This window comes from Styela clava, chromosome 5 (genome assembly GCF_964204865.1).
Source record: "Styela clava chromosome 5, kaStyClav1.hap1.2, whole genome shotgun sequence".
NCBI lineage: Eukaryota > Metazoa > Chordata > Ascidiacea > Stolidobranchia > Styelidae > Styela > Styela clava.
In genome coordinates this window covers 2,878,570-2,890,203 of record NC_135254.1, presented here as the reverse complement: position 1 = coordinate 2,890,203, position 11,634 = coordinate 2,878,570, and the positions used below count along the sequence as shown (strand labels likewise).

The 11,634-nt window shown below is 34.7% G+C and overlaps 1 long non-coding RNA gene across 1 annotated transcript in view; it reads left to right on the top strand.

Annotated features, from left to right (window-relative positions):
• Positions 1-3,873: 3,873 nt before the first annotated feature.
• Positions 3,874-11,634, top strand: part of LOC144422714 (uncharacterized) — a 41,472-nt gene continuing 33,711 nt past the window's right edge. Inside the window, exons 1-2 of the long non-coding RNA XR_013475337.1 lie at positions 3,874-4,125; positions 4,521-4,623. This is a non-coding gene — a long non-coding RNA (uncharacterized LOC144422714). The remainder of the gene's footprint in view (positions 4,126-4,520; positions 4,624-11,634) is intronic.

The following is an 11,634-nucleotide window of genomic DNA, read 5'->3' as shown; positions in this document are numbered from 1 at the left end:
ATAATTCAACCTGTTCATCTTTGAGAGAACTTGGGACAAGAGATTCCGAAAGTTAGCATTGTTCAATTCATCAGTTAGTGGTGATCTATAAATAGTACCGCGTTTTATTTTCCAATGATATGTCAATGAATATAGATTCAAAAACCTTCTCCTTTTCGCACATTATAGTAATATCTTTGCGGACAATGTATTTCAAATCATTTCGAATGTAGAGACGAATAGACTCAGACGTTTTATTTCGTCGTGCATGAAATATTGTACGCAATTAAACAATTATAATGATAATACAAAAATCAATTGAAGACTGAAGTATACATGCATACAATATATCGCAATTGACGCGGAGCCGCGAAAGACTGCAAAAGTCATCGTGTCAACGACACCGTGTTGATTTATTGATGAACAGATGACGTTAAATAAATGTAAAAAAAAAAAAAGATATGGATTGGATGATATCATCATGACTTGCTGAGCGAATTTAATTCAGGAAATAAAAAGTAAATATGATGCAAGTCAATCGGGAAAGAGTGACTGAATAAGTCAGTTCTGCTTTATATAATCATGCTCGGGTGAGCGTAAAATCAACAAAGAAATTTATGACTAACATGACGCCGTATAGCGTAGTTACTAGTTAGCAACCAGAAAAGGGGAGAATTTCGTTATATGAGTTAAAGAGACATTAATAATATTCAAATTTGACAAGTGAAATGATTATATCGACAGAGGAATTAAGCAACACTAAATAATGTGAGATGAAAAGGCATGTATGATAAGATAATAATATTAAAAATATTCAATAATATGCCTTTAGATTAACGTACTAACAGCTGTACAGACTTATGCATTCATGTAATGGCAGAGCCACATGCCCAAGTCTGTAAGTGTAAAGTGTTATCATTAATATTGATTTAGTGCTTTCAGAGGTTCATAAAATTTAAGATTATACATCAATAGATATGAGAATTGATACTGCAGTATTGGCAATGCTAGTAGCATTGCAGCTTTGTTGAATTATTACATAGAGCACATGAAGACAACATACTGACATATATATTTTATGATTTCGAAGAAAGGGGTAAACCTGACAACAAGCCTAAATGGTATAACAACTGGGAAATTACTGACATATATAAGCATCAAGGTGAAGATTTTTCAACATTTGTTTAAATAAGTTATAATTTTTGGAACGAATTGAATTAGGCAGTGTGTTCCATAGTTTCACACCGATGCATTTGATACTGTTTTGTGTATGACTTGAAGAGTAACGAGAAACATAATATGAGCTATTGGCAGAAGATCGAGTTGCATACGAGTGGATACTGCTTTGCTTAACAAAATATTTAGTGAATGCAACAGGCAATTTATTATTGTGATGCTGGTGCATGATTTTCAGTATCTCAATTTTATATATATCTGCCATTTTGACTATTTTCATGTTATAATAGTGGGGGTCTAGTTTCGACCTATATCCAGCGTTAGTAATAGCACGGATAGCCCTATTTTGCATAATTTCTACTCGATGCAATGAGGTAGGCACTCATATGGCAGTCAATAGGCACTCATATGTAGGCACCATCGCTTGGCTGACATGGGCAGTCCCGATCTCGTAATGGAACTAAGATAAGGAAAGTTGGAATATAAATTGGGCCTAGCTTTAACCTGGTACACATACTGCGGGAGTTTCAATTAATGTAGACTTTTTCATGTCTTTGTTATTTAATTGTTGAAAATTCTATTGTTGGTCAATCGAATAGCACTTCTTTTCCATGTCTTTTATATTTAGGTATTTACCTGCTATTGTTAATCAATTGAATGGTTCTTTTCTCAGATCTTTGTTATTTGATAATATTATTCTATTTTTGGTGAATTAAAATGTTTCCAAATTGCTCTGAACTATCAGTAGGATCAGTTCGTTTATGATGGTTTCATGAATCGTACTGTAACACCAAATATTTGAATAAAAACGTTCACTATTCCTATGATGATCATTGCTTCGTTTTGTAAACACGATTCGCAAGATGTGAATTATTGAATTTTCCTATTGATTGACCCTCTTGTGTGAGTCAGAAACGTTTTCAAAACCCATCTGCTAAAACTTATTGATAAGTATTAACATTTTTGGCGTGCAAGTTTGTAAAAATCCCAAACATATATATATAAAGTTCATGCATTTTTTAAACATTTTCAGATTATGACAAACCTATGAATAAAATTCCTCTTGCCCTATCCACTGTGTTAGTTTTTTCAGTAATGTGTATGTAAGCCTACCACTGAGTTGCACTTTATTATTTTTCACGTTCAGACACATTCTCATCACACATTCACATCCATTCCCTGATCCACTTTGTATATATAGCCAGCTTATTATTTTTTCTTGATTATTATCGTCCAAACCCCATTAAATTTATTAATCAGGTAGGTAAGAATTTCCATCACATTATTCTGGCCTCTTTAGATTGTTTTATTTAACGAATGCAACACCGGACACCCCCGACGTTTTTTTGTTTTAAAAACACAAATTTATTATATTGCTTTTACCTAAGGATCCCCTCATTTTGTTCGCAAATTTTATTGTAAAAATATTATCGTAATAGTTCAAGTTTTGCCACTGGTCATCTTTCAGTGTTAATCTCAATCACATCAGCGTATATGGTGGGAGCTGATTTCGATGACCGTATGGTCGTATCGCTCCCTCCTGTCCATACCAAAACTGTTTATATGCTGTGGCTGTTTCATTGATGCCTGTATTATTTGGTTGACAAAATATTAAATCTCTCTTTCTCGTTGTACTGCCATTGGTAAGAACGTTTACAATTCAATTATGCAGCTAGAGTGTCTAAAAAGGGCGAATTTATAATGTAACATTGACATCAATATTTACCTACAGTCGCATTTACTGTCGAAAAATTTATCAAATTACATTTATAAATATAACATTTTGGTATAACAGCATGCCTCAGTGCTGCTCAAAGGTGTAAAAAAAAACTCTGACAATGGTGCAGGAAGTGGTACAACACAGTTTTTGGGAGAGTTTGTTTGATGTTCATCCATTTTCAAAATACTAAGTTTAGTCTAATTGTGTAGTGTAATTGAGCGAAAATTTTAGCAAATTACAATTAGACAGAATGAAAATGCCTCCATTACATTACAATTACATGAAAAACTGTAATTAACTAAATCAATTACAATTGATCCAACTCTGGTGTCTACTATCCCAATGGAAAAATCAACATGGAGGATTTGTTGCGCCATCAGGACGCCTTGGTTATCAGTAAATTCCGGACAACCGGGAGGCCAGACGTCGATTCCGGGACTGTCCCGGGACGGTTGGTAGAGCTAGCATCATCAGGTCTTGAATAGTATTAGATTTTGCCTACGTTCCCGATTTTCCGTAGGCTATATGTGTGTGTTGACTTGCATTGCCTATATATTTGTTTTAGTGTTACGGAAAATCGAAATGAACTTTGCTAACCGTGCGTTGCGTCTATATTATGTTTGTTACCGAGCGGCGTGGGTTGGTAATGTAAGTGCCCCGTATTGGGTTCGATACTGATTGAGACGTCCTAACGGATTTCTGCGCCCTCGAAATATAACTACTGATTTAAATCTGCCCCAATAGCCTTTTAAAATAACTAAAATTAGGCTTGTTTGCGTTACACTACCCGAGCCGAATCATCGAAAATGGCGTCCATATGACGCCATAGTGGGACAAGTTAGTTGCACGGGGTTGCGTAAAAGTACGGTGCTTGCCATCTTGTTGTTATGTAATATCTATGGGTGATCACTGCCGATTCTTATGGCGACGGTATCACCATCAGGGGCGATAGAGATACCCAGAGATGTTTTTGAACGAGTTCGCCGATTTAGCTTTAGGGAAATATTTTCGGTACCGTATTTTAACAGATACCGGTACCGGTAGGCCTACTGTCAAAATTATCAACTTGGCAAGCGAATTTGTTAGAAAAATATTTTATATCTGACAAAGCAGGTGAATCCAAAAAGGAATATACTGGTAACACACAAGAGCCGTCAGCTTCCTTTTTTGTACCGGGACCAGGAAAAGAAAAGTTATCATCAAGTAATTAATTCCATGCTGACGCTTGATATTTGGTCACAAGATTGAAGGTAGTCTATAATATTTTAATGGTTCTAATAAAAATACATAAAATATTTGTTACTGCAAGAAGGTTTACAACTTGCAGACATGGGTTGTAGTACAGAATATTATGGAAATACAGTTTGTTTTTCGCCAAACCTAAATAACAATTTTGATTAAATTGTATGCCAATCGGAATCCCATGGCCTGGTTTTTGGGTAGTATGGATCAAATGTGCATGAAATGTAAAACTTGTACGGTACTTGAAGACTTATAGTAATTTAATGTTGATACTGTAATAAAATCAATATTTTATTTCAATGCCCCCTGATTTGTATCAATTAAAGTGACTGTGTCGGGAGTTCGAAAACAAGAAGTTCAAGATACTGAGATATATTTCTTATTATTATTCTCTCCATTCCAGGACTATGGAGGTTTCCAAAACTGCTTTCAACTCAGCCTGGAGCACATATCAAAAAAATTCGATTGAAATGAATAAAGCTGCTGGACACAGACTCTAGTCTCGGGTATGAAAGATGTTTTATATCAAGATTTCTAACTCTTGTTTTCACTCTTTGTATTTGTGACATTCCAAGACAAACACTTGAAACTAAATAATTGGGGCTCCCGAAGTATGCGAACCAAGATGGCGGACATCGGAATATTATATGTGTACTATGTTAGGGTTAGGCCATAATTTTAGGTATAAATACTACGGGAGGCTCTTGGCTAGTCTTCGAACTGATAATAGGACTAAAATAAGGAAAATTGGAAAAAAATTATGGCCTAACCCTAACCTGTTACCCATGTTACGTTCCGATGTCCGCCATCTTGGTTCGCATACTTCGGGAGCACCAAATAATTAATGCAATGAAAATAAAATTTAAATGGTTCAAAGAAATTTGTCCAAAATGTTCTGGCTGAAACAACTAAATCAATCGGATCAATAACCTTGCAATTAATGTGAATTTCTTTCTTTTCTCCCGTTTTAGGTTCTGTACTGTTATTGTCCAACCTTTCTTTTCCTATTCTAATCTATCATAGTTGGGTCTGATTCAGGATATTGAAATTTTGAATATGAAAACCTTGCATTCATATACTTTTTTTGTGGTTTTATCATATTATTGGCCCACCAGTGAGCTAATCCTAAGTAAGGATTAGTCAGATGAGGCAATAGCAAGACATTACACACTGCGATAATGGACTGGTTTGAACTTCTAGATCAGCCCCAATCAGCCTAGTATCAAGCGAATGTTTCATGGGTGCCTGTCTACTGTCTTGCTCAGAAATCAGAAATAAAAACCTTGATCAAATCAAAAGTTTTTGCATTCTGCATGAAATAAAATGCAGGTACTCCTGTAGTATGTTCTCGTGTTCGCCATCTTGGTTCGCATACTACAGTAGTACCAAATTGCACTGTGAATAAATTGCATAAAATCTCATGTGGTAAATAAATTTGCATTTTTATTTCAAGGTAGCAAGAATATATTGCGATCCGATCTCTCCAACATGAAAACAATAAATTGAGACAAAATTTTACCGATCACCAGAACGCATTGAAACTTATCATTGCCAAGTACCGACAACAGATGATGAAGTTTATCGAGCACCAAAAGTATCAACATTTTTTTAAATCCCAGGGTTAGGAAAGTTAATTGTTTTATTAATTTTTTTTTAAAGGTTTAAAATACCATGTATCTAAAGCAAATAAGAAAACTTGCTAACTAATCCCATATTATGTAATGTTTATATGTAAATTAGCTTTAATATATTCTTATTGTTGTGCACAAGTCACACTCCAGCTTTTTCTACACTTTAAGTAGTTCATAATGTCATAGCTAATGAAATCAGTATTATACTAATAATAAAGAAAATAAGTAATACTACACCAAATACAAAGTTCCTGTCCATATCAAGAAATTCCACCTTGGTTGGGAAAAGTGGTATTTTGGGTTTTTCTAAACTTCTCAGGGAAACACAATAGTTAACCTGTGATTTTCAATCTTATTTTCTGGTTTGACTCTTAAAAATATTTTCAAGGCTTGGATCATAAAAATATCGTGCACGTCATTAATGATGTCCTCGTCAAATTAGAAATATTTTAAATACAAACAACAAGCATTTACAGCTACACTGTAACAATCAAAAAACTAATCAGTGCTTTCTAACATACAACAATACATTTTAACTTTTGAATATTTTAACTAGTCTTTTATTTTCATCTATTATCCCAGGATCATGACAGCGCTGCTGAAAGTCTTGCCGAACAGGCTTCAACTCTCAAGAAAGAGATGGAAGCGAGTGACACATATCAAAAAAATTTGATTGAACTGAACAAAGTTGCTGAACACAGACCAAGGTCTACTTTAGTCTTAGGTACGACAAATTTTTACAAGAAATAGTACTAGCTTTGCTCATTTTGTAACGCAATATTTATTCTATTATCTTAACTTGATATATATATATGATATTTCCGGACATCAATTGATCGTTTTCTATTTTGTACCAAACTCTGCATGAACAGAAAAATTCAATTTGAAATTAATTAAGAACTAGTCTAAAATCAGTGGTTATTTTAGATCAAGGGTGCGCAATAGACAGCCTGTGGGCCACAACCCGGCCCACCAAGCCGTTCAGTGTGGCCCTCGTCAACGCTCGGGTTCTCCCCATCAAGCATAAAATCTGAATCCAACAGTTTATGTTTAAAAAGTCGCTCATGTGGTTAAAAATACATCTTTTTCGCTGCCTTAAATCTCTGCTGATATGCTGGTGCCTTTAATACTGTAAGGCTGAGCAACGGCCATATTATCTTCTCTTGCCTTTTTCGCATGGATAAACAAATTTTTTGTGTGGCTCGGCTAACTGTAATACTAATAATAATCAAATGTAAATCTCAAATAATACTTCTGATAGAAACAAAATTATGTTTGCCAAATTCCTATTTTTATCTTGAAGGTATTCAGCAAGAAAATAATGCAATTCGGTCCCTACAACATGAGAACGATGAATTGCGACAAAGTTTGACCGACCACCAGAACGCATTGGAACTTATCATGACCAAGCACAGACAGCAGATGATGAAATTTACTAAGCACCAAAAGTATGTGGATCTTGTCAATGTATTTCATAATCTCAGGGAGAGGAAAGTCTATTGTTTTACTATAAAATGGATGTATTATTACTAATAAACATTTAATTGAAGTTTCAGTCTTTCAGAATACCTTATGGTTCTAATACGAACTATCTTATTTCCCGTAGAAATGGCAAATTAGGGTTTTTATCTTAGGTTTTGGCCAGTTCAGTGCGGCGGCTCCAAAAGTTTACATCCAAATGCGACAGTCTATATATTATATGTACAGGGTGTCCATGAAGTCTCTTTACAATTTCAATTTTGTTGTGAAGTCAGTTCTCAATATATCTTACTAGTTTTTTTTTTAATCGGTAATTGTTTATTAAGTATTGTTACTTCATTTAATACATTTGTGAGGGCCGAAACAATATATGGTATCGATAAATTTCTTTCCGATTTTAAAAAATTTCACGACTTTATGGACACCCTATATATTGTTTGAATAATATCAAATACTTGTACTTGTACTTAGAACAAAATATACTTTTTATTAGGTTTAACATTATTATCAGACCTGCTACACTTTAAATTTCGCTATGTTTTGCAAGTATTAGTGTTAAGTATTGTACTGGGGTACCTTGAGCCTATGGAATGTTCCAATGGGGTTCCACCCCACCAAAAAGGTTGGGACAATTCTAAAAGATTTTAAGAACACGGCCCATTATAGCATTTGTAAAATAAATTTGAAAATCCAAAACCGCATAGCTGAATAACTAAGAATAATTATGAAGTTTTACTTGGATTCAAATATTTCCACAAAATCAATGAACCATGGCTTGACAGCATTTATAATTTTATTTATATTGTTTTCAGCATCCAGATCACTGAAAACACTTATCAAGCAGAAAAACAATATCAAGAAGAGAATATGAAACTCATTGATAAGGTAACGAGACCAAGGTTACTCTAACCCTCAATTATGTCGTAGTGCTTTACTGCTTGCTCAACCCACAATTTCAGTTACCCTGGCCCACAATCCTGGTCCCACATTTCAGTTTATCACAGATTTGATTATGGGGATTGGTTTTGATGTAAAAGAACATGTTATCCGTCCCATATCTAAATTCATTAGGTATTTCCTGCCAAAAATCCCCTAATTGCTGTAAATATATGCACGATTAACCCTCTGACCACCACAAAATTGTGGCATGGCAAATTTTTATGTATAATCTTATAGTAGAAACAGTGTGTAATAGTGTTCACTATTAGCGCACTTTTTTGCGAAAATTGCGAAGCACTTTCGCAACTTTTTTTAGGGACTGCGAAATAGCACTTTTTTCCGATTTTGAAGAGAAATAGCACTTTTTTCTGATTTCGAATGGAATAAAAATTCAAAGTTAACAAATATTTTCGAGTATTAAGTTGACAAATAAGTAACATACTAGTACTTTTGTAACTCAATTCTGCATATCATAACGATATTTACCGGAATTCTAACCTATGAGATGCAGACATAGGAGATAAAGCTTTTGCATTAACGGCAAAATTCTTGTTTATAATATGATTATTATACAAGCACACCGATTCCGCTTCTCCCGCAAAAAAACGCTCCCGGTGCTGGAAACCAGATGTTGGAATAATACGCAGTGCGTTTCTTTGAACGAGAGTGGTCATGTGACTATCAATGATATCGATGAATTCAAAATGACTATAAAAGTGTTACGTGTTATAGTCACTTTGGATGAATTGTGACCAAACTGCACGATTTTCAAATCAGACGAAACTTTTAGCAGCATGTCACAGATTTGCAAGATCACCAAATTCACAAAATACCATTAAGTGCCATTTTATTGCAATCACAATGTTGAAAGGACGTGGCATTTTCCGATATTTACACAACTATTTCTCATTGATATGCGAGGTTGGGTGGGCAAAATTCAATATTTTTTTGAATCGAATATTTTTAAGGAGTACCGAATAAACGTGGTGGAAACATTAAAAAATCGGCAACAAAGCCTTTTTACTGGTTAATTCCGTTGTAATCGCTAATTGTTCTTGTCACCGATCGTTTTGGCGGCGATATCCAGGTTTTGGGTAATCTATATTCCCGCCCTCTCTTTTTTACAAATATGAATTCTTGTGGGTCGGCGGACATCGAAGTTTTATATTTCGGGTTTACCCGTTCGTTCACATCGGCAACAGCTGTTGAAGACATTGAGGACTCAAATTAACATTTGTGTTGGCTTTAATATTACCTATCAAGATTTGTAAATTTACCGTCCTAATTTTATGCGAATGGTAATATTATTGTCCATACCGTGATGCAGATATTTATTAAGACGATAATTAACTTTCTCATGTATTTCTATGGTGATAAACTTCGCAAGTCTGAAATTGTGCCAATCCTGAATGTTGATTTAAAATAGTGATTGAATAATTCGGCAATAAAGGCATTTCTGCGTGGTCATAAGACGAGATGACGTCAATGAACAGCACTTCTTTTACAGGATATTTTACATATGCGACTTAATGCTAAAAAGATTGGGCTCGAGTGCTTTTGTGCCTAATAGAGGTCAGGCGCTAATTGTAACTAATTCCCTCAAGTTTCAACGTTTTTTCAACAAAACAATACCCCGGCGATAATTATAGCTGAAATGTTACCGAGCAATTCACAATTTTATTTATGGAATTTGCAAATTCACCAGTTTCTTGACGATTTTGATATTGTCACGCCCTAATTATTAGTGCAAAAAATACTCCCCTTCTTCCGCGGCGGTTTGACGGGTTCTTTGTTCCATTCGTCAGGAAGTTCTGACACGGGGATATAGAACACTGAATCCGGAGGGTTGAATCCCTGTCCACTTACTGGTGATTTTCCGTTTTGAAATGCGTGAAACATTCTCTATTTTAAATTAAATGACGTTTCGCGGGCTAGAGTTCTCCCCGAAAATGATGTGTTCCAGACGTTAGTTAGACGATAGATAAAACGTTAGATTAATAATTTTCGCGACGCTCCGTTTTCGAAAATACAAAGTTATATCGCAAAAAATGTGTTATGATACATTTGGAATGAAACATTATTTACGGTTAATTCAGATCATATTTTACTCTTCATGACACCCGGTATCCGATACAGTTGTATCTCGAAAAATGTGTTTTGTTACATTTAAAATAAAACCTTTTTGCAATTAATTTAGATCAAATTTTACCTTTCACGGCAACCCGTTTCCGAAAATACAAAGTTATATCACAAAAAAATGCGTTTTGTTACATTTATTCTGCATTCCCAATAAAATACATATTTTCCTTAATTAAGGTCGTCGATGAATCTGTTCCTGTCGTTCAAGCTCGACACACGTTTGGACGAGTGTGGGGCGGTTTTTTGGTCGACGATAAATTAAAAAGTTGCCACACGTTATTTGTATAACGATAATAACTGAAAATTAAGATTTTATAATAGAAGTGAATTTGTCTCAAGATGGTATTTTACGATTCCTGCCCACAGAAAATAAACACGCTGACAGGCTTGGTTATAATTAATATTCGTTTAATTTATTTTACACTATTAATAAACGCGCCACACCAATTGCGACCATATAAATTGCAGTCGCATCGGTATGGACTGTATGTTTTTGGCGCTCTCACATTAATAATAATTTTCAACAAAACAATATCCCGACGGTCATTAAAGCTGAATTCGTTACCGAATAATTCACAATTTTATTTACGGAATTTGCAATTTCAAGATCTCACTTGACGATTTTGATGATGTCATGCCCTAATTATTACTGCTTAAATGCCTCAAAATACAACAAATGTAATCATTTTCGACGATAACAGGCGCAACAATTCGTAAACGAGCCGTTATAACGAAACTCGCGATTGATTTTACCTCTCTCTTGTTTACAATTTTAACATCCCGCCGGCCATGTATGGTCGAATAAAATGTTCACATATTCGAAACATGACTTGGCCAAGGATGGAAGGGATCACTAAAGAGCTAATAGAAAGTACATACGCGAGGGTATGATATTAATATCGAGAATATTTGTGAGCATATCACAGGACGGAAATATTTTGCACCCGGCTGTTTGTTGGCAGAACAACGATACCCTAAAGTTAATGGATCCAATACAGGGAAGTATTTATTTATCATCTCACTTGCGAACATCGAGGTTTTGGCGGATTGTACGATCATGTTGTCTTTCTTAAATAATAACTTTTTCAATAAATGTTCATTTTTCCTTTGCGTCTTTATTATATGTCGGGTTTTCATTTATTTTAAATTCTAAATTGTCCGAAATACTCCAACAGGTGTATAAGTACAATAATAATAGTACTTAACAGGGAAGTTTAATACACACAATGTGTAAAGGGCGTCGTAACTCCCGTTTATTAGTTATAAATTTTTTTACATTCTGCTTAAAAAACAACGCACGTAACTCTCGCGACCAAATCTTTTTGTTTT